A 24,459-nucleotide genomic window follows, 5' to 3' on the forward strand; every position below is an offset into this window, starting at 1 on the left:
ATGGTAGAGGATTTTAACTTTCCAAACATAGACTGGGACTGGCATAGTGTATAGGGTTTAGATGGAGGAATTTGTTAAGTGTGTACAAGAGGATTTTCTGATTCAGTATATGGATGTAACTCCGAGAGAAGGTGCAAAACTTGACCTTTTGCAAAACCTGCAAAACTTGGGAGATAAGGCAGGGCAGGTGACTGAGGTGTCAGTGGGGGAGCACTTTGGGGACAGTGACCCATAATTCTATTAGAGTTAAAATAGCAATGGAAAAGGATAGGCCAGATCTAAAAGTTGAAGTTCTAAACTGGAGAAAGACCAATTTTGACGGTATTAGGCAAGAACTTTCAAAAGCTGATTGGGCACAGATGTTCGCAGGTAAGGGGACGGCTGGAAAATCGGAGGCCTTCAGAAATGAGAGAACAAGAATCCAGAGAAAGTATATTCCTGTTAGGGTGAAAAGAAAGTCTGGTAGGTATAGGGAATGCTGGATGACTAAAGAAGTTGAGGGTTTGGTTAAGAAAAAGAAGGAAGTAAATGTCAGGTATAGACAAGATCGATCGAGTGAATCCTTAGAAGAGTATAAAGGAAGTAGGAATATACTTAAGAGGGAAGTCAGGAGGGCAAAAAGGGGACATGAGATAGCTTCAGCAAATAGAGTCAAGGAGAATCCAAGGGGTTTTTATAAATACATTAAGGACAAAAGAGTAACTTGAGAGAGGAAAGGCCCCTCAAAGGTCAGCAAGGGGGCTTTTGTGTGAAACTGCAGAAAATGGGGGAGATACTATGAGTATTTTGCATCAGTATTTACTGTGGAAAAGGACATGGAAGATATAGAACGCAGGGAAATAGATGGTGACATCTTGAAAAATGTCCATATTACAGAGGAGGAAGTGCTGGATGTCTAGAAACACAAAGATGGATAAATCCCTAGGACCTGATCAGGTGTATCCTAGAACTCTGTGGGAAGCTACAGAAGTGATTGCAGGGCCCTTTGCTGAGATATTTGTATCATCGATAGTCACAGGTGAGGTGCCGGAAGACTGGAGGTTGGCTAACATGGTGCCACTGTTAAAAAAGGGTGGTAAGAACAAGTCAGAGAACTATAGACCAGTGAGCCTGATGTCGGTGGTGGGCAAGTTGTTGGAAGGAATCCTGAGGGATAGGATGTCCATGTATTTGGAAAGGCAAGGACTGATTAGGGATAGTCAGCATGGCTTTGTGTATGGGAAATCATGTCTCACAAACTTGATTGAGTTTTTTGAAGAAGTACCAAAGAGGATTGATAAGGGGGACTGTTGGACGTGATCTATCTGGACTTCAGTAAAGCATTGGACAGGGTTCCTCATGGGAGCCTGGTTAGCAAGGTTAGATCTCATGAAATACAGGGAGAACTAGCCATTTGGATACAGAACTGGCTCAAAGGTAGAAGAGAGGGTGGTGGTGGAGGATTGTTTTTCAGACTGGAGGCCTGTAACCACTGGAGTATCACAAGGATCGGTGCTGGGTCTGCTACTTTTTGTCATTTACATAAATGATTTGGATATGAGCATAAGAGGTACAGTTAGTAAGTTTGTAGATGACACCAAAATTGGAGGTGTAGTGGACCTCAGATTAAAACGGGATCTTGATCAGATGAGCCAATGGGCTGAGGAGTGGCAGATGGAGTTTAATTTAGATACATGTGAGGTGGTGCATTTTGGGAAAGCAAATCTTAGCAGGACTTATACCATTAATGGTATGGTCCTGGAGAATGTTGCTGAACAAAGAGACCTTGGAGTGCAGGTTCATAACTCCTTGAAAGTGGAGTCGCAGGTAGATAGGACAGTGAAGGAGGCGTTTGGTATGCTTTCCTTTATTAGTCAGAATTGAGTACAGGAGGTGGGAGGTCATGCTGTGGCTGTACAGGACATTGGTTAGGCCACTGTTGGAATATTGCGTGAAATCCTGGTTTTCTTCCTATCGGAAAGATGTTGTGAAACTTGAAAGGGTTCAGAAAAGGTTTACAAGGATGTTGCCAGGGTTGGAGAATTTGAACTATAGGGAGAGGTTAAATATGCTAGTGCTGTTTCCCCTGGAGCGTCGGAGGCGGAGGGGTGACCTTATATGCGTTCATAAAATCATGAGGGGCATGGATAGGATAAATAGACAAAGTCTCTTCCCTGGGGTGGGGAAGTCCAGAACTAGAGGGCATAGATTTAGGGCGAGAGGTAAGATATAAAAGAGACCTAAGAGGCAAACTTTTTCACACAGAGTGGTACGTGTATGGAATGAGCTGCTTGAGGATGTGGTGGAGGCTGGTACAATTGCAACATTTAAAAGGCATCTGGATGGGTACATGAATAGGAAGTGTTTGGAGGGATATGGGCCAGGTGCTGGCAGATAGGACTAGATTGGGTTGGGATATCTGGTCGGCATGGACGGGTTGGACTGAAGGATCTGTTTCCGTGCTATATCTCTCTATGACTCAAAAATGACTAAAACCAAAAACAAAAATCCCCTTAACCCAACAGCCTACATCCTAAAACAGATAGATTCAGAGATTGGTTTTGACCATTTGGAATTCCTTTGATTTGAGAACTTTTCCCCATGGATTAGAAAGTAGCAATTATTATCCTGGTACTTGAGAAAAGGAAAGATTTAACAGGAAGCTGTGGTCTTCTAAGGGAAAACACTGGAATCTATTATTAGAGATGTCCTTCAGGGAAGGAAACTGCCATCCTTACCTAGCTTGGCCGAGACATAACTCCGGACCTACCAAAACGTGGTTGACTCTTAACTACCCTCTGGGCAATCAGGGATGGGGCAATAAATACCGAGCCAGTGACACACTCATCCCATGAATGAATTTTAAGATGTGTTACCAAGTTATTTGGAAAAGTGTAACAATTTGTTAGAGACAGCAAGGATTTATGAAGAAAATCTTGCTTTCCAGTCCTTTCAGAGCTTTCTAACTAACAAATTTATTTTGCAGATGATACAAAGATTGCTGGAGATTGGAAAGTGCAGAAGGTTGTCAAAGAACACAGCGAGATATAGATCAGTTGCAGAAATGGGCAGAGAAATGGCAGTTGGAGTTTAATCTGGGCAAGTGTGTGGTGCTGCACTTTGAGAAATCAAATGCTAAGGGGGCAAGGATACAGTTAGTAGCAGGACCCTTAACAAAGGCATCCTGGCATTCAAGTCCATAGTTCCCTGAAAGTGTCCACACAAGTAGATAGGGTGGTAGAGGCAGCATATGGCATACATGCCTTTATTGCACTGAGTACAAGAATCAGGAAGTGATGTTGCAGCTTTATAAAACTTTCATTAGACTGCACTTAGAGAATTGTGTTCAATTCTGGTCACCACATTACAGGAAGAATGTGGAGCCATTGAAAAGGGTGCAGAAGAGGTTTACCAGGATGCTGCCTGGATTAGAGGGTATGAGCTATAAGGAGAGGCTGAACAAACTCGCCTTGTTTTCACTGGAGCAGAGGCAGCTGAGGGGAGACGTAATAGAAATTTGTAAAATTAAAAGATGTATAGATAGAATTAGAGTTGGGATTTTTTCCAAGCATTGAAATGTCTAATACTCAAGGGCACACATTTAAGGTGAGGAGAGGAAAGCTCAAAGGAGATGTGAGGGGCACTCTTATGCAGAGTGTCGTAGGTGCCTGGAATGCTCAGGGGATTGGTGGAGGCAGAGATGATAGGGGCATTTAAGGGGCTTTTAGATAGGCACACGAATAAGCAAGGAATGGATGGATTATGGACCATGGGCAGGCAGAAGGGATGAAGTTAATTTGGCAGTTGAGAGTGTGGTGCTGGAAAAGCACAGCAGGTCAGACAGCATCCAAGGAGCAGGAGAGTCAACATTTCAGGCAAAAGCCCTTCAAGAGGAATATTTGGCAGGATCCGAAGTAACATTGTGAGCTGAAGGTCAAGTTCCTGTTCTGTATGTTCTATGCTCTAGAGCACCATAAAAGACAAACCAATGGATGTCATTGAATGCTTTTTAAAATACATAAGATGTCACAAAAAGTTAGTATTCAAATTACTGCTCATGGAACTGAGGTTAATGTACAAGCATTGCTTAATGGACAGAAAACAAAGCAAAAATGATTAGGCCATTTTAGGATGATACAGTGTAAATCGGACAGTGCTTGGGCCTCAGCTTTTTATATTCTGTATCAATGACCATCAAGAGGTGGCAGAGTATAATATACTTAGATTTGCTGATGACATGCAAAGATAGGTGGGTTAGTGAGCTTGGAGAATTGTTGCAAAGAAATATAGACAGATTAAGTGAGCAAGCAAAAACATGGTAAATGGATTATAATGTGGAGAAATACAAAGTCTTCAACTTTCAAATGAAAAACACGAGCAGAATTTGCTTTTAAATTGAGAGAGAATGGGAAATGATATTCAGGAGGACCTGATGTCCTTGCACATAATAACAACATAAGAAAGCAAATGGCAGTTTAACTTTTATCACAAAAGGATTCAAATTCAAGAGTTGAGAAGTCTTAGCATAATTATTAGGATCTTGGTGATGCCACATATGGAATACTGTGTACAGTTTTGTTCCCCTTACCTTAGAAAGACCATTCTTGTCTTTGATGATGTGCAACAATGTTTCATTACATGGATTTCTGTTTTGAGAGAATTGTCCTGTTAAGGGAGATTGAGTGACAAAGCCTTTCTGCCTCAGAGTTTAGAAGAATGAGGGGTGATTTCATTGAAGCATATTAAATTTTTCAGAGCTTTAACAGAGTATACACCAAGAGATTCCTTTGCCTGGGCTATCAGCTGACCATTTGTAAATCTCAGGAACTCTCTATCCAGAAGAGTCATGGATGCTCAGTTGTTGAGTAAATTCAAGTCAATTTGGATTTTTAAGGAACTGAGTGTTTCAGGAATAGTACAGGAAGGTGGAATTGGGATCAATCAGCCAAGATCTTGCGGAATGATACAGTAGGTTCAAAGGCAAACTCTCACCAACAAAAGTGCTAAGAGCCCTTAACTTCTCATAAACCAGTTGTCTCAAGATCAGCCATTCCATGATATCTCAGTAAAGTATATCCAATGCTAACTACACCAAACATCTTAATAACTGCTCCAAAGTTAATGCAAACATAAACTTGGACAATGCAGCAAGAAATCTTTTAGTTTCAGCAAGATTATGCAACCCTTGGAGATAGCAAACCTTGGTTCAAGTAACTGCTGTAAAAAAACATTGCTCTCACCACCATCTGGTAAGGTTCCCAAACTCTTCTTGGCAAAGTGATAAATATATGTTTTGATATGGAGTTAAGTGTGAGATCACCAGATGTGTACACACTGGGTCATACTTAACAGCCTTGAGTATACTTAACATCCCAGCTCAACAGAGCCCTGTGTGTGTAAAAACAAAATCCTCAGAGTCACTCGTCTCAAGAAAAGAAATGCCCCCTCATCTCTATCTTAAATATGCAAGCCTTTACTCGAAGATTATGTCCTCTGGTCCTAGACTCTCCCACTTGGGGAAACAATCTTTCTGCATCCATTTTGTCAACTCCCTTGTCTGTTCCAATAGCCACATCATGCACACCAGAGCGACAGATTACTTAAGGAAGTAACTGGATCACTTTTCGGATGAATCACTTCTCGGATGAATCACTTCTCTTCCCATAACACAAGTACAAATCCTCCTTCACTTTTCTCCCAAAGAGCTACTGCTTCTTATGTTGGTCGACGGTATTTACCATATTGTTTGCACTCCTTCACAAAGAATGGAAAATGTAATTGTTAAAATTTGAAAAAAAAATGCATTTTTACTAAATACAAGGAAGTTGCCAGAATGTTAAGCACTACCTGAAAGGTGGTTAAATGTCGGTTCCATAAATAATTCAAAAAGGGGAGCTGGACAGGTTCTTGAGAATGAGGAACTTGAAAGGTTTCAGATAAGAAATAAGGACGTGACACTAAGCATGACTATCCTTTTAAACAGCCTGCACAATCAAATGGCCTTCCTTTGTATTATAAGTTTCAATTATTCCATAATTCTATAGAAGTGCACCAAGTTAGTGACAATAAATTGCATGAGCTCCTCACGCTTACTTCTGCAGATATACATTAATTTGCCACCTACAAAATAAATAATCAACACAGAAGTTAGTTATAATCATAACTCAGTTTTGTATACAAACACAAATATAGAAAATTTAATCAATAATCAGCAAGTTTGTTTATCCCTATGTTCATTAGAAACAGAATTTCTTTTAACAGGAATTACGCACACCAAAAGGACATCAATTCGCAGATGCCACATACAGCATTCTTGAAGTAGTTACTGACTCATTGTTACAAAATGTCAAAAGCCCAAAGAAAAATCCATTTCTCTAGCACAGTATTTGCACGACTTTCTTTCATACCAAATATTTAGGTTATACAAAAACAAACAAAAAACTGTGAAAGCATCATCATTAGGCACACCTTAAAAGTTTATACTAACATTAATTATATCTTTTGTATAAATAATATTTTAAATGCAGAAAAACAATAATGCCTAGTCTGTTATCCACACACTGTGCTTTGCTATGCATTGTATATGGTTCAGTAGCGATAAATATTGGGTTTAAATTAAATAATTACTTGGAAACTTTCTGTCAAAGATATATGTTGGTTAGCAAATAGTGAGTTTCACTGCTTTCATTTCTTCCTGTGAAGGGGGTGTTAAGAAGAAACTAATGTCAAAGAAATCAAGTCCTAAGAACAAACATTACTCACCTCAAAATAAGAAAATCGCACCTTAAAACCTTAATCCTTTAAACTGCACAGTTCAAAGTCCTTAATGTTGCATGCAAAAATGTCTGTAATTCAATTGTAGTCAACTTCAATCAATGTAACTTATTTGAGGTACCACTGCTTCAATGAAAACATTCTTTTCAAACAAACAAAACACACCCTCAAGTTATTTGCAAGTGTTTTAGAATCTGAAGATCTAAAGGCTACGTTGTGTTCTTTAAGTGATGTTGAAATACAATGTTACCAAGAACGAACTAAATGCTTCCCCACCTCTGTAGCCATGATTAATTGCCAACATCAGGTTCTTTGAAATGAAATTAGAAATTACTACCAATATTTTCTCCTGTAAAAAGGCAGAGATGACCCAATAAAGTTATTAAAAACATCCAGGGTTTTGATAGAATAGGCACAGAAAATATTTTTTCATCTGTGGAGGAGCATAGCAAGAAATCATCAATAGAAGGTAGTTTCTAAGAAATCCAATTGAAAGTTCAGGAATAAAAAAACTTCTTTACCCATACAGTAGCAGTCATTAACTTTAACAACCAGGCAGCATTTGAATCAGTGTAGCATCAATGAACCCAACTAAAATTGGAGTCAAAGGGAACTAAGGGAAGTACTTAGCACCAAAGAAGATGGCTGTGTTTGTTGGAGGACAGTCATCTCAGTCTCAGAGCACCAGCAGAGACATTTCTCAGGGTAACATCTGAGATACAACCAGCATCAGCTGCTTCATCAAATAACCGCCTCTTCATAATTAGGTCAGAAATGAGAATATTCACTGCTGATTACACAACATCCAAAACAATTCACAATCTGCAGACACTGAAGCAGTCCAAGTCCAAGTGTAGCAAGACCCTGGACAATATCCAGGCTCGAGTTGATGAGAGGCAAAAATAAAACAGGCTACACAGTGCCAGGTAATGACAATTGCTGATGAGAGAAACCAACTATTGTCCCTTGACATTCAATTATGTTACTGTTGCAGAATCCCATGCAACTGGCATTCTGGGGATAACCATTGCCCAGAAACTGAACTAGTTTTATAACATAAATATGGTAGTTATAAGGAGGCTCATTCAATAGCTCCTTCCAAACTCATGACCTTACCTAGAAATGTATTCCTGATAAAGGGCTTATGCCCGAAACTGCAACACTCCTGCTCCTCAGATACTGCCTGACCTGCTGTGCTTTTCCAGCATCACACGTTTTGACTATGATAGCTAAAGGACCAGGTCAGAAACTGCAGAACCTAACTCACCTCCTGATTCCCCGTAACCCATAGACCATCTACAAGACACAAATCAGATGAATACTCTCCTCTTGCTTGCTTGATTACAGTTCTAATAATACTGCAAAAGCTCAACACCATTGAAAATGGAGCAACTTGATCGGAACCCCATCTACCACTGATATACAATGGCAGCACTGCACAGTACCTGCAAGATACACTGCTGCAACTCATCAAGTGTTATTCAACAGCTCCTTCCAAACTCATGACCTTACCTAGAAAAACAAGAAAACCAAGATACACCTGCACCCCATTTTCTCAAGGACAGTTTGAGACCGGTATTAGATGCTGGCCGAGCCAGAGACGCCGTACCTCATGAAAGAATACATTTTCAAAAAGAATGCTCAAGTCACTACCACAGTGAATCGTTGAAGTGATTATCACAGATGAATTTCGGGGGGAGCTAAATAAATATGAGTTACAACGACAGACTTAAGTGATGAAAGACGGAAGGAGGCTCAAGTGGACCATAAATACCAACATGGACTCAATGGGCTGAATTCCCTGGTCTGTTCTGTACACGCCAATGTAACTTTATGCAACAGAGTGCATTAAAATATTCCCAAATTCCAAGAACTACTCAAGCAAGTCTCAGCAACTTGGAGTCATAGAGCTGTATAGCACGCAAACAGACCCTTTGCTCCAGCTCGTCTATGCCAACCAAAGTAATCTAATCCTATTTGCTAGCACTTGGCCCATAACCCTGTAAACCCTTCCTATCCATATACCCATCCAGATGCTTTTTAAATGCTGTAATTGTACCAGCCTCCACTATTTTCTCTGGCAGCTCATTCCATACATGCACCACCCCCTGTGAAAAAGTAACCCCCGGGTCCCTTTTAAATCTTTCCCCTCTCACCTTAAAATCTATACCCTCTACTTCTGGACACCCCACTCCAGGGAAAAGACCTTGTCTATTTACCCTATCCATGCCCCTCATGATTTTATAAACCTCTATAAGGTCATCCTCAGCCTCTGACACCCTATTGTTCAAATCCTCCAACCCTGGCAACATCCTTGTAAATCTTTTCTGAACTCTTTCAAGGTTCACAACATCCTTCCTATAGCAGGGAGACCAGAATTGCACACAGTATTCCAAAAGTGTCCTGTACAGCCACAACATAACCTCCCAACTCCTATACTCATTGCATTGTCCAATAAAGGCAAGTATACCAAACGCCTTCTACACTACCCTGTCTACCTGTAAATTTACTTTCAAGGAACTACGAACCTGCACCCCAAGCTCTCTTTGTGTGGCAACACGCCCCAGGACACCACCATTAAGTGTGTAAGCAAGTCCTGCTTTACCAAAATGCAACACCTCACATTTACCTCTCCTCCGATAGGAAGGAGACCAGAATTGCACGCAATATTCCAACCAATTCCTGTACAGCCGCAACATGACCTCCCGACTCCTGTACTCAATACTCTGACCAATAAAGGAAAGCATACCAAACACCTTCTTCACTATCCTATCTACCTGTGACTCCACTTTCAAGGAGCTATGAATCTGCACTCCAAGGTCTCTTTGTTCAGCAACACTCCCTAGGACCTTACCATTAATGGTGTAAGTCCTGCTAAGATTTGCTTTCCCAAAATGCAGCACCGTGCATTTATCTGAATTAAACTCCATCTGCCATTTCTCAGCCCATTGACCCATGTAGTCAAGATCCTGTTGTAATCTGAGGTAACCCTCTACACTGTCCACTACACCTCCAATTTTGGTGTCATCTGCAAACTTAGTAAGAAACGGAGTGCTGGACAGCATACTAAGTTCATAATTACTGGCAATTTCATCAACAGTACTCAAAAGCTCTCTCTTTCTTCACAAATGTCACACTTCTGTGTGATTTTAATATCACGGATATTTTTAAAGTTGATGTACCAAACACCTTCTTCACTATCCTATCTACCTGTGACTCCACTTTCAAGGAGCTATGAATCTGCACTCCAAGGTCTCTTTGTTCAGCAACACTCCCTAGGACCTTACCATTAATGGTGTAAGTCCTGCTAAGATTTGCTTTCCCAAAATGCAGCACCGTGCATTTATCTGAATTAAACTCCATCTGCCACTTCTCAGCCCATTGACCCATGTAGTCAAGATCCTGTTGTAATCTGAGGTAACCCTCTACACTGTCCACTACACCTCCAATTTTGGTGTCATTTGCAAATTTAGTAAGAAACGGAGTGCTGGACAGCATACTAAGTTCATAATTACTGGCAATTTCATCAACAATACTCAAAAGCTCTCTCTATCTTCACAAATGTCACACTGGTGTGTGATTTTAATATCACGGATATTTTTAAAGTAGCCTGGAGATTCCCCCTGACTTAGCACCAGATTTAAGCTGCCACTGAGAGAGTGAGAAATCATGCCATAGAAATTGCAAAATCTTTGTAGGCAATGTCATTAAAAAGGTCAATAGCAAGCTCCTTTGTTTCACCACTGAAGGCAAAATCCAGTTCACAGTTCAGGTTCATTTTTTAGGAATGACCAATGACAATAACAAATGTGTGAGGTACCTTAGAACCTTCAGTGTTAGTGAATAATACTACAATATCAACAAAACTATATGCCAGCAAGCCAGGAGAATAACATTACAACATATTGAATACTCTGTGTCAAGTGCAAATTTCCAACCTGTTCCAAGTCTGTACACTCTTTCCTTAAAAATACATGATTTTCAACTTAATGAAAACATACCATCTCACTACCTGAGTGTTGCAACTATTCTGCTGCTGAGAATTCCCAATCATTGCATTATTGGATCGGAAACTCCCAAAGGAGGAAGATCTGGATTCCCTTCTTTATTCAATGCTCCCTTCATCATGGTTGGTTGCAAACAGTTTAACTCAACAGGAGGGATCCTTTCCCGCAGTTCAAATGTATTGAGATTTTAAAAGATGTCAATGTAACCAGGATTTCTTAGGTGAAAGGACGAATGAGTTTATTAGTTAACACAAGGAAAAATATAAAAGTTAAACATATACGCATTAGAAATAAGAAATGAGGAAATACATAACAGTTATAAAAAATGACCCAAATCAATTTTTGACTTGTACATGAGGAGTAAATGTTGAAACACTGAGGCTGGTATGTTGTGTGATTCTGATACGACTGACCTCAGACACATGGACTTGGAGATTCTTGGATCTGCAAGTTAGCTAAAGGAAGTTGAACCGTTTCCTTCTCAATGGTGGTTTTGCTGACTTGTAGTTTGCTTCCTGCAATAAGTGATTGACAGACTTTTCCCTTTACTTGCATGTAAAAGGGTGTCCTAGTATATGTTTTACAGCCAGGATCTCCAGTCTCCTAATGCTAGAACACCTGATTTGCACACAGATCTGTGCTGCATTTGTTTCTTTTAACCCCATCTCTTGCATATCCCTAAATGGGGAAAGTATTTATGCACATAAATACTTTCTTTTATCTCTCATCATTTCCATGGGCTGGGACAGAACTTACAAGAGTTGGTTTCCACGGAGGTGATAATCGGCCTCAACCATGTTTGCAAGCAAGGCGATTATAGATCAGCTATTGCATTGCATCTCTTCCTTTGAATTTTTCTATCTGAAGTTCCTTGACACCCTCCATTCTCTCTATCAAGATGAAGGGTGATCCATGGAGGAATTTTACAGACACTGAATTACAATGTCCATCCCCAGCCATCTTTGGCTTGTAAATCCCTTCTTTTTATTTTTAAACAAAAAGTAATTGTCTTATGTAAACTTTTGGTATGTCTAAGACTAACAGTAATATGATAGGTTATCATGTCCTGAGTTGTCATTGGTCAGGCCTTATAACAATGATTCCACATGAATACAGCAGACCAACTAAGCAAAAGTCATCTAAAAAATTCAAAAAGTTGACATAATTTCCAAAAACATTGAGCTTCTATATAAAAGATTAATGGCTAGACAAATAAAAATCTCTTTTACCACAAATATACACCAAAGTTCATTCTCCATGTTAGTAAATTTTGCAAATAAAAACCCAAAAATTATATGGTTCACTATAAAATATTTCAATAAGGATTCCATTTAAGTACAAGAACAATATTGATTTCCCCATCACTTGCCTCAATAAACTATGCAGATGAGAAGAAAATCTTAAATACCATGGGGAGTCAAATTTATTCTGTAATAAAGACAAAGAATTCAGGAGAAACTCAACAAGTCTGGCAGCATACATGGAGAGAGAAACAAAATTAACTTTGGAGTTTGGTATTACTCTTTTTCATAAGATTCTGAAAAAGTCATACCAGACTAGAAATGTTAACAATTTCTCTCTGTTATTCAAAATTGGATCTCAGATGGAAATGTGTTGCTGGAAAAGCGCAGCAGGTCAGGCAGCATCTAGGGAACAGGAGAATCGACGTTTCGGGCATTAGCCCTTCTTCAGGAATGGATCTCACCCATTTAAGTCACTCCTAGTTCTAGATTCTCCCAGAAGAAGAAACACTCTTCCACATTCTCCCAATCAAGAACTCTTAGGATTTACTCTTCTAAACTCCAGCAATACAAGCCAAGTCTGTTTCAATCTTTCCTCACAAGACAAACTGTACATACACAGTATTAGTCTAATCAACCTTTCCTGAATTGTATCTAATGAAATTGTGTCCTTCTTTAATTAAGGAGACCACTATTGTACACAGCACCCAGATGTGGTCTTTCCATGATCCTGCAATATTCTGAAGCACAACCTCCTCATTCTTGCATTCAATTCCCCTCACAATAAACAAACATCCTCTTTGTTTTCCTAATTAATTGCTATACCTGCATACCAATCTTTTGCAACTCATGTACTACGGCACCCAAATCCTTCTGCATCTCAGAGTTCTACAATCCCTCACTATTTGGATGATAATGACTCTTCTTCATTTGCTGTGCCACAATGGACAGTTCCACATTTTTTCCACATTGTTCCTCTTTTCCCAGCTCCTTGCCACTCAATTAACCTATGACCCGTTGTCGCCTACATATGCCTTCTATACAATTTACTTTCCTATCTATCAGCAGTAGATTTAGCAACCAGACTTTGGATCTTTCATTCTTACCCAAAATCCAAAACAAAAACCTTTATGCTCAAACCTGGTGTTACATCCCTTCAAGCACTTTATGCCTGTCAGCACTGACCTCATTACTCGATGGATAACCCAATAACTCTGACATTTAAAATTCTGTTGCTCTAATAATCATTTTATTATTGCAACTAATCTAACAATAAAATGTCAAATATGCCACACGTGAAATATCCAGGGCAACACAAGTCACATCCTACCCATTACTCCAGCTTTTATTCTCCTATGGCTCAGCTATTTCTAACCAGGTCATAACTTGGTTGAAAGAGATCTAAAGTAAAAATTAGTAATTCCACCAGAAACCACATGGGTGTCTGTGACTACACAAAAGAATATCATATAGTTACCAACTGAGCCATACAGGAAAATGTTAAACTGTTTGTTCTCTTTGCAAACCAAAAGCAAATCTACCAAGTACAATCAAGTTACAATACATTAACAATGTCTCAGTAGTCTTTTAATTACAAGTTATGGCACTTTAACTCAAGTATGACATACTTACTTTAACTAAACATTCAATTTTGAGTCTAGATTAGAGTACTGCTGGAAAAGCACAGCAGGTCAGGCAGCATCCTGATTTTCCTGCTCTTCTAATGCTGCCTGACCTGCTGTGCTTTTCCAGCACCACTCTAATCTAGACACTGGTTTCCAACATCTGCAGTCCTCACTTTTGCCTATTCACATTTGAGTGTCTATTTGTTAAGAAGAGCTTTTTTAAAAAAGTTGATGCCGAAAGTCTTCACTCCCTTAAGTCTTTGAATTTTACTCCAGTTCAAGAAAACTATTTGGCAAATCAGATGCAAACCATTCTGTCCAAATATCAGCCAAAGATTGAAGATGAAAGGGAAAAGTTGAAATGTCCTGGCAGAATTTCCTTAATGCCAATCCCAATCATTAGGCAGAAATCCTAGACAACACAATTGTACACAACAAAGCAGCTTCAAGCCACACCATTGGATGTTAAGTGTCATCACTCTGTTGATGATTTGTACAGCTTGTAGATGGGAACCAAAGAGTTACAGATAGCAGAAGGAAACTACAACTTCCCAAACCATCTGCATGATTCACTTATGGATTAGTAGATCAGCATTTTTGAACTTGACTTCTTCTTTCCCAGTACAACAGATGCTACGGAGAATTTTCTCATAATCCCAAAGCATTCCAGAATATACAGAGGAGGGAAACTTTGGACAACAGAAAACATGTATACATTTTACCAAAAACTAGATGCAGATAGCAAACAAAAAAACCGAGTGTCACACACGTTTACAGACACACTAATATAAAAAGCTCACACAGTAATTCTTGAAAATAACAGTGTCAGCCCAATCAGGCCTCAGCATTAAAAGTTACAGATCTACCAATCTTTAAAAGAAACATTGTTCTAATGATCAGAGAACAAAAACTTGCAACAAATGACCCCCCCACTGAATGTTAACAATCTAATCTGGAGTTTCCATTGGGTTAACTCGATTTTCAGCACCATTCACCCACAAGTACCAAAAACAAACACAAACCATCAGAAGCTTTGTAGTGCAAATTACATACAGAGCGCATTACATTTCTGTCAATATTTGCACTGGTTTAAAGAAGATAAACACAAACAGTATATTGGAAAGTTAAAAATCACACACCACCAGGTTATAGTCCAACAGGTTTAATTGGAGGCACACTAGCTTTCGGAGCAACGCTCCTTCATCAGGCGTCGCTCCGAAGGCTAGTGTGCTTCCAATTAAACCTGTTGGACTATAACCTAGTGTTGTGTGATTTTTAACTTTGTACACCCCAGTCCAATACCGGCATCTCCAAATCAAGTATATTGGAAACCTGCTTCCCACCCCATAACTGACATTGCCTCCAGACAGATGTAATCACCATGTAAAATTTTCATTAGTTGTACCTATTTCAGGTCTTCAGGGAGGTTCATAAAAAAACTCACTGAGGCCTAGACTTGGGAACCTGATATTTGCCAATCTGCTTACCCCGATATAGAAAGAATATTAGTAAATTGGAGAGGGTTCAAAAAAGATTGGCCAGGACGTTGCTGGGAATGGAGGATGAGAATTATAAAACAGGCTGGATAGATTGAGACAATGTCACCAGACCACACGAGTTTGAGGGGTGACCTTATAGAAATTCATAAAATCATGAGAGGCATAGTTTAGGTGAATAGCAAAAGTCTTGTTCCTAGGGTGGGGGAGTTTAAAACTAGGCTGCATATTTTTAATGTCAGAGGAGAAAGATTTTAAAAAGATGAGGGGAAACTTGTTTTTTTTTTACATAAAGCATGGTTTGTGTGTGGAACAAACTGCCAGAGGAAGTTATGGGTGCAGGTACAGTTGCAATGTTCAAAAGACTTTTGGATAAGTTCATGAATAAGAAAGATTTGGAGGGATATGAGCCAAATGCAGGCAGGTGGGACAGGTTTAGTTTGGGAACATGGTCGATATGGACTGGTTGGATAGAACAGTCTGTTCTGTGCTGTATGACACTATGACTCTATGAATAACTACAATTTAATATGTTGCTCTCCAGCTTTTTGTTTTATTTCACTTCAGTAACTTTAATAAATATCAACATGTAATTCCGTTAACTAACTTTTCCTTGCAAAGAATATGACAGAAGAAACACAGCTCTTTGCAACATATTTCACTTCTGGGTAAAAGGTCTTTATGCAAGATATAAAAGCAGAAAAAGTAAAGCTGATCCTTTGTGACTAACTTTAGGAATGGAATCAAATAACCAACATATTTAATTTAGCAAATATGAAAGAAATCACACAATTTTAAATCTATTATGATTAAAGATCACTGTTGTGCTTTAATGAACTTTTACATCAAGTTGCTGCTATCTTTTATCCAAAGCAATTTTAACCAAAAGTATATTATATTGTAATTATTCACATATTGCATTACAGTAATACTTAACAGAGCATTTTCACACAATAAATGTAAAAGATGTGCCAATTTTTTTCCCAGTTGGGTGCACCGGTGCAAATGAAAGGAGAATGGAAAAGGAGTCATAGAATTGTAGAGACGTACAGAGTGGAAACAGATCCTTCGGTTCAACACACCCATGCCGACCAGACATCCCAACCCAATCTAGTCCCACCTGCCAGCACCCAGCCCATATCTCTCCAAACCCTTCCTATTCATATACTCATCCAGATGACTCTTAAATGTTGCAAGAGTAATAGCTTCCACCATGTCCTCTGGCAGCTCGTTCCATACATGTACCACCTTCTGCGTGAAAAAGTTGCCTCATAGGTCTCTTTTATATCTTTCCCCTCTCACCCTAAACCTATGCCCTCTAGTTCTGTACTCCCCCATCCCAGCGAAGAGACTTTGTGTATTTATTCTATCCATGCCTCTCATGATTTTATAAACTTCTATAAGGTCACCCCTCAGCCTCCGACGCTCCAGGGAAAACAGCCCCAGCCTGTGCACCCTCTTCCTATAGCGCAAATCCTCCAACCCTGGCAATATCCCTGTAAATATTTTCTGAAACCTTTCAAGTTTGACAATATCCTTCCAATAGGAAGGAGACCAGAATTGCATGCAATATTCCAAAAGTGACTTAATCAATGTCCTGTGCAGCTGCAAAATGACATCCCAACTCGTGTACTCAATAAGCTGACCAACAAAGGAAAGCATACCAAATGCCTTCTTTACTGTCCTATCTACCTGCAACTCCATTTTTAAGGAGCTATGAACCTCCACTTCAAGGTCTCTTTGTTCAGCAACCCTCCTGAGGACCTCACCACTAAGTGTATAGGTCCTGCTAAGATTTGCTTTCACACCTCTCCAATCTTCCTGGAATAAGAATCTACTCATTTACTTACCAATGGCTGTGTTTTTGCATCACATGGAATTCTTTCTTTCCAGAATTTCAGAAGCTGCAAATCATTTAAGTAGCTGCACTTCTTGGCAGGGAGGAGTTAAGGGAAAGGAAACCAAAATTGCTGAAGGAGAAGAAACAGGAAGGAGCTGCTCCATTCAAATCAGTGTGCCTCTAACGTGGGAGCACAATGTGAATTAAAAGTTTGGTTATTTTCATTCGATTTGACAGGATAGTACCAAATGTAAAAGACAAATATTTTTTCTTTTATACTCCCTTGATTTGTTTTAAATTGATATTTTGCTGGATTGGCAACACATCTGCCAGCATATGGAATGCTAATTGACTACAGTTTCTACAAAATTCTGATTATTAGTAACCAGGGGACAAATACTTGCATTATCCTAGTGGAATGTGATACACACTACGGTCAAGTCAACTCAAAGGAACAACTGATACAAAGTCTATGCTCAGCCAGTTCTGAGCAACAGTAACCTTTAAAGCACATTATACATCATACGATGCTAAGAGACTACTCGATCATCTCCTGAAACATGTAATGATGTTTAATGAGTGACATCAAAACCACTGCCCCTAGGAACCTTACTTTGATTACTAAAATTTGCTGCTTTCTGAACAGCTTTAATTATACTGCTTTGACTTCTTTTAGTCTTTTTACAGTCCACAGTAAAACAGCTCCAGGATTAACCGCAGCCTTCCACTAATGTAGAACCTCCCTCAAAACCTGATTCTTGGAAAGAATTCTTTATTACACCTGAAAAGTTGAACTGATTTCCCAGCCTACACAAATTATATTGCTGCACCTTTGACTGTAATCTGTGCTTCTACAAAAAAAAAGGAATTCTGCTCCACTAACCAGCTGCAAAATTTCAATAAATAATGACTTACCAGATTCTATTTCACATGAATTAATCTTTGATTTTTAAGGAATTCATAATTATAATTATTTTCCCCCATCTTTTCTCATCATTCTTCCATGTCAGCATTTGGGTACAAATGTTGTGAATAATTCCTAGGTATAATGTTTGAAATAAACCGTCCCTTCTGATTTAGTGCAAAACAAAGTTTGTTATGAGTCTTTAAAGAATTGACTCCACAAACAAAGTGGGTGGAACACACCATGTGTATTTCAAAAGGTAAAGAAATAAAACAAAATTTTAAAATTAAAATTCACCTCTGTAACAGACTAAAAGAGGAAAACAAAAAAACTTCTTCCTTTTGTCCATGACTAACTTAATTGCCCTGTAAAGTTGATGTACAACCTCAAGTTGTTAACGGACTTATATTTCTGACTATTAATTAGTGGAGATCAACTACTTGACATGTAAAATATTAATGTTACAAAATTAAATTTTAAATTATTCAAGCATAAATGAAATAAAATTATCTAAATCTTTTTTAAAAATTTCTAGCTTATAAATCTCATCTACAAATCATGTCTGGTAGAAACACCTACACTGGTCATAATATTTTAAAGCCAAATTTCAAAAAGTACAAACAATGAATGCCACTTCACCAACAGTGCAAGATGTTAATACACTGAATAGCAAACAATAAGTTATGATCTATCTCACTACCAGATACATTTACACATCAGAGTTAAGGCTGACATTTGGGATCTACAACATTTCTATGCTTTCATTTTAATAAAATATTTCCAAACACTTCTAATCTAAAAAGAAAAACAAACTAAATTGCTACTGGTTTATCATTCCAACTTTTATTGCAGCCCATGATTGAAAGGTTGAGTCATTTTAAAATCAATGAAAATAATAGGTTGCAAAGGCCCAGTGACTATACTAAAACTAAGCACATGCCATATAGTTTTAACAAGCATATTAATGGACTGAACCTTCAATCTCTTACTACATTAATGTATTTTATAGCATTCATATCTTCAAAGTTGACATCTCAATTGAGGACAGAAGTACAGAAAGAGCGATATACCAAATTACAAGCTTAAATGTAGACATATAAAAATACATTTCAGCTATAACTAATATAAGAAACCACTGGATTGAATCTCTATTTTTTAAAAATAACTTGGTTTGCAAATTTGCTATGAAAGCATTTTTGTCTGGAATAATTAAATTCCAATTCTAACCATATACTGTAGCTAGAAGATGAAGTAATCTTACAGTTAAATCAATTATTCCTATGGCCAATTGTCACATACCACAATGGAATTCTCTAGCTCTGTGCTCTCCCAAAAACTGATGGATGGAAATTTAATTGGAATATCACTGTTTCACTGTCCTTCATATGGATATAGATATATTTATGTTTTGTGCTACAACAAAGTATGGGTTTTCCATTTACAACACAATCTAAAGAGATTATTTATCTACAGTATATTTCTCCAAACAATAAGCAAAATGTTATTGCACACTAAGAGGCTGAACACTGGTGTTGCATTTGATCAAGACCACTTACTTCACAAGATTTCCATATGTAAGGACATCATTTGGTCAATGGCAGTATTAGTGCATTAACACAGCTTTCTCCTGCCCTGTATCACCATTAACAACCTTTGTTTAAAAAGTGTTTATCTGATGAAAATTAAACCAGCTTCCTCAACCAATTGAGACAAATTATTCTAATGTTTAAATGCTTTTGCATAAAATGTTATTTCCAATCTGTCTTGTGTAAATATTACATCCAAGGGAACAGCACTGAGCTATACTCACACTGCAATATATTCAAGCGAAGCAGAGTTCGACATGTGCATGCAAACAAATGCATTTGAGTTTGATTTACTGTTGCCACATGTACCAAGTTACAGTGAAGTGTTGTTTTGTGTGCTATACAGGCAGATCAGACCATACAAAGTGCATCAGGGTAGCAGAACAAAATGCAGAATACAGGGTTACTGCCACAGAGAAGGTGCAGAGAGATCAGAATTAATATTTGAGAGGTCTGTTCAAAGACCATTTAAAATGTATAGAGTTTTGTTCATTGGTATCCTAGTCTGACATATTGTAGCATTTAAAGCAAAGGAATTGTTCCATCTGGTGAATTTTGTATACATAAGTAACTAGCTGCACACATATTGGTTTTATACTGCAACCAATATGAAGACGAAATAATCTAAGACAACAACATTAAAACTTTGCCTTACTCCTGGGTAAAGTTAATTCATACCCTCATTTCTGTACTAGCTGCAGTCGTGCTGAGGTTTTGTTGTTGGAATCCGGCAGTCAGTCTCTCGCTATCTTCCATTGATCCCCTTTTCCTCAGGCTCCAAGTTCACATTTCTCCTTCCCACTATACACTAAGACCTTCCCACACAGATTTAGTTCACTCTTCATTACATCACTCAGCTTCCTTTATCCTTCCCAGTATGTCATTCTTCCTCCAGCTTTCTCTCCTTCCATCACAATATCTTCCCCAGTAATCTATTTTACCCTCTTCTCAGCACTCTTCACACTATCATAACTTTCCTCCCCTTAAAATTGCCCCGCAGGTCCCTTTTATATCATGCCCCTCTCACCCTAAACCTATGCCCTCTAGTTCAGGACTCTCCCACACCAGGGAAAAGATCTTGTTTATTCATCCTATCCATGCCCCTTTTCATTTTATAAACCTCCAAAAGATCACCCCTCAGCCTCCGACACTCCAGCGTAAACAACCCCAGCCTACTCATCCTCTCCCTATAGCTCAAATCCTCCAACCCTGGCTACGTCCTTATAAATCTTTTCTGAACCTTTTCAAGTTTCACAATATCCTTCTGATAGGAAGGAGACCAGAATTGCTCGTAATATTCCAAAGAGTGGCCTAACCAATGTCCTGTACCTCCACAATATGACCTCTCAAATCCTATACTCAATGCTCTGACCAATAAAGGAAAGCATACCAAATATCTTCTATCCTATCTACCTGCAACTTCACTTCCAAGGAACTATGAACCTGCACTCCCAAGGTCTCTTTATTCAGCAACACGCCCTAGGACCTTACCATGAAGTGTATAAGTCCTTATCTGATTTGCCTTTCCAAAACGTAGCACCTCACATTTATCTAAATTAAACTCCATCTGCCACTCCTCAGCCCATTGGCCTATCGATCTCTGAGGTAATCTTCTTCGCTGTCCACTACACCTCAATTTTGGTGTCATCTGTAAACTTACTAACTGTACCACCTATGTTCACATCCAAATCATTTATATAAGTGATAAAAAGCAGTGGACCTTCTGGCTTATGCAAATCCTTTACACCATCAGAATGTTTTTCAGACCTGAGCTGGGGCCTAATGCCTAACAAAATACAGTTACTTCCACCTCTAAAACTTCTAGAATCATACAGTACAGGAGAGCATTTGGCCCATCAAGCCTGTTCTGCCAAACGTACACTACTACCTACACTTGTCCGCACAAGGTCCATAGTTGAAGAATGTGGTGCTGGAAAAACACAACAGGTCAGGCAGCATCCAAGGAGCAGGAGAATCGATGTTTCGGGCATAAGCCCTTCCTGAAGATTCCTGATGAAGGGCTTATCCCGAAACGTCGATTCTCCTGCTCCTCGGATGCTGTCTGGCCTGCTGTGTTTTTCCAGCACCACATTTTTCAGCTCTGGTCTCCAGCATCTGCAGTCCTCACTTTCTTCTGCACAAGGTCCATAGCCTGGAATGTAATGATATTCAAACTTTTAAAGTTTGTGAGGTTACCCAGCTCAACTACCCTCTCATCCAGTGCTTTCCAGATTCCTACCACCCTCTGGGTGAAAACAAATTCCTCAAATCCCCTCTAAATCTCCTTCCTTTCGCTTGTTCTTAATCTTTTAACTAAAAGTCGAACCCTTACTCAAAGGTCACCTGCTACCAACACCTTCATCATGCATTAGTCACCTTCAGACTCGACTATATCCACCACTTCTCATGCTTTCCACTCACTGTACTGTGAAATTCTGATTCCTTATCCCCCATTCCATTTCAAAACAACTGATCCAACACCTTCATCCTAAGTGACCTACAATGAATCTTTATTCTTCCAATGACAAATTTTAAATGTCCATTCTTGCCTTTAGTTTTACGATGCCCTCACCCATTCCCACCTCATGCCCTCCTCCAGCATCACATATATATGCACCTCACCCTAGATCAGAATTTTTGTGGCTCCAGCCTATTCACTCTCCCTCTTCCCACTTCAGATTTCCCTGCCAACTTTACCTCACATTCCAATTTCTCTTCTGTCCCATTCATTAGCTGTCTCCAACTCAATCAACACATTTCTCTCTTGTCCCTTCTTTTATTCTCACCTTCCCCAATTCTTCTGTTTTCTCACTGTCCCTAACACTGATCTCTTACTGATATTTTCTTAACTATTTCCTTAGTTTTCAAGCCCTCCAAAGTTTTTCTCAGTTTCCCTCTTTCATCTCCCTTTCCACAACTCTCAATTTCTCTTCCATCTCAAATTTTCATTTCCTGGTTATTGTGCCCCCTCACTTCGCAGGTTCTTACCCTCTTCACAAGAAGTGAAAACTTCCCTTTTGTTTGCTTTCGCTCTGTATGGTTCAGTGTCCACTTCTCAGTTTTCCCACTCTCCTGTTTCCATGTCTCCACTCCATTTCTTCTGCTTCGAGATTTTTTTCTCTTGCCTCACACAGACACACTCCGTTTTCTCTCCCCCACAGAGATACACACATCCCCTCTCCCTCACACATACACAAACTCTTCTCTCTCCCCTTCACAATTACACTCTCTCTCCCCTTCTCACATACTCAGACTTCTCTCCCGCACACAAACACACACCACTCCCTCCCACACTCTCACTTTTTCTCATTCACTCAGACACTTTCTTTCTTGCTTGCTTACTCTATCCCCCCCATACACACACTTATCGTCTGCCAACCACCGTTGCTCTCAGAGAGCAACTTTCCCTCCCTCCTCTCGCTCTTTCTCTCTCCGTGAACGTGTCTATCTGTTGAGTCCTAGCGGTTGTGCTGTTTTGGTATTTACTCCAACTTCACACATAAAACATTCGCTCACAAATAACAAGTGAAATAGGGAAATTACGAACTTCCTACCGCATCAGACCGAGTCTCCCTGCGTTTTTAGTGGGAAATTCACAATCGATCTCACTAAACTTGCCCAACTTATTGGAGTACTTCCGCTTCCGTTTTTCTTTTCTCTGTAAACACTCCCTAAAACAAAGCTTTCCCGGGCCGGCAGCTCTTTGAGCCTGTCACAGCAACAGCAGCGAGAGTTCAATCTCAGCGTCCAGTCAATACAGTGGGCATCAACAGAAGCCAATGGCCCAGGATAGAAATATCCCCTTACACCGCCGCAGAGCTCAGGGGTTGGTGGACGGCTGTATCAAACTACTTGCCATTATTGAAAAAGTTACTGGTGACAAGAGTGTTGACCTTTTAGACTTAAATCCAATTTCTGAACTTTTTTGTAGTTCGCCAGGAACAAAGATGTTGACGTTTTGTAAACAAATCATGTTTCGCTGTCTAAAATGTCAGCTTCACAAGGATAGATTTTGCTAGGTAGGGAAAATTGCGGCAGAGGAAAATCTGATCTGATAGGATTTATATTTAAGTACGATAACTAATATTAAATCGTCATAAATTTACTTTTTATAGGATTGACACGTATTGCTATTAAGTAATATTGTTCCTCTGTCAGGGACGTTACTCACTTTCAGACGTGCTTTCACTATTAGGCTGTGATTTCTTGCATTCATGTTGAATTAGTGCCTGTTAGTGTTAACTCCGTGTGATTCTGAGGATGGTGAATCAATGGGTGTATTAAAACAGTAGAACCAACTCAGAACAATGAAAGGTTGCATCCGCTCGGGATAAGAAATACAAACCCGTGTTCCCAGTTGCTATAAATTCTAAACCTAAATCGGTTTCCTGATAAACTCAAATAGAGCACTTTAAAACATCATAAACAATGGTCTTTAAAATATTTAACTCACCCAGTCCGGTTCACAAAATAAAACCATGATGAGGAATAGTTGTTTTTTCAAGGTGAAAAGATGCAGAAATAAAGGCAAGTTTTCAGATCGTTGTTTGTTTGGGCACTTAATTACATCCTGTCTTCTATCATCATGTTAATAGGCATACATTTGTTTGAGAATTAATGGGTTTATGAATTCAAAGTCAAGTTTAAACCGAGCCTGCATGTTTATTGTCTGTCTATGAACAGTACAAAAATATGTTTTCTTTAAATATTCTCGTGCTGAGAAAACGGATTATACTGTTTCCGAAACACAAAAATCAGAAGGATCTGTAGCCCTTACATTTGAGCTGTTTGGACTCAAAGTACGATCTTATACATAAAAGGTGCGATAGTTAATCGCTGGAAGGTCGATGCTAGATCTGAACTTAAGATATTCTTACCTACTTTCTTTAACTTGGATATAAATCTTTTTGTTGAATGAATCCTTTCTTCAGAGTGTCTGTCAGAGAGTTTAGATTATAACATCAAAAAATACTGCTGACTGGAACTTCATAAAGGTAAACAGAATCG

At 39.1% G+C, this 24,459-nt stretch overlaps 1 protein-coding gene across 3 annotated transcripts in view; it reads right to left on the reverse strand.

Moving 5' to 3' along the window:
* The window catches only part of itprid2 (ITPR interacting domain containing 2), a 154,167-nt gene extending 130,947 nt beyond the window's left edge, over window positions 1–23,220 (reverse strand). For 2 of the 3 annotated variants that reach the window (XM_043693469.1, XM_043693468.1), the window contains exon 1: window positions 23,007–23,220. The gene's annotated coding sequence lies outside the window, so the exon portion shown is untranslated. Of the gene's footprint in view, window positions 1–22,440; window positions 22,631–23,006 lie in introns of those variants that run through there. The other variant, XM_043693470.1, reaches the window with a different exon arrangement.
* Between the last annotated feature and the right edge of the window lie 1,239 nt (window positions 23,221–24,459).

This window comes from Chiloscyllium plagiosum, chromosome 7 (genome assembly GCF_004010195.1).
Source record: "Chiloscyllium plagiosum isolate BGI_BamShark_2017 chromosome 7, ASM401019v2, whole genome shotgun sequence".
Taxonomy (NCBI): domain Eukaryota; kingdom Metazoa; phylum Chordata; class Chondrichthyes; order Orectolobiformes; family Hemiscylliidae; genus Chiloscyllium; species Chiloscyllium plagiosum.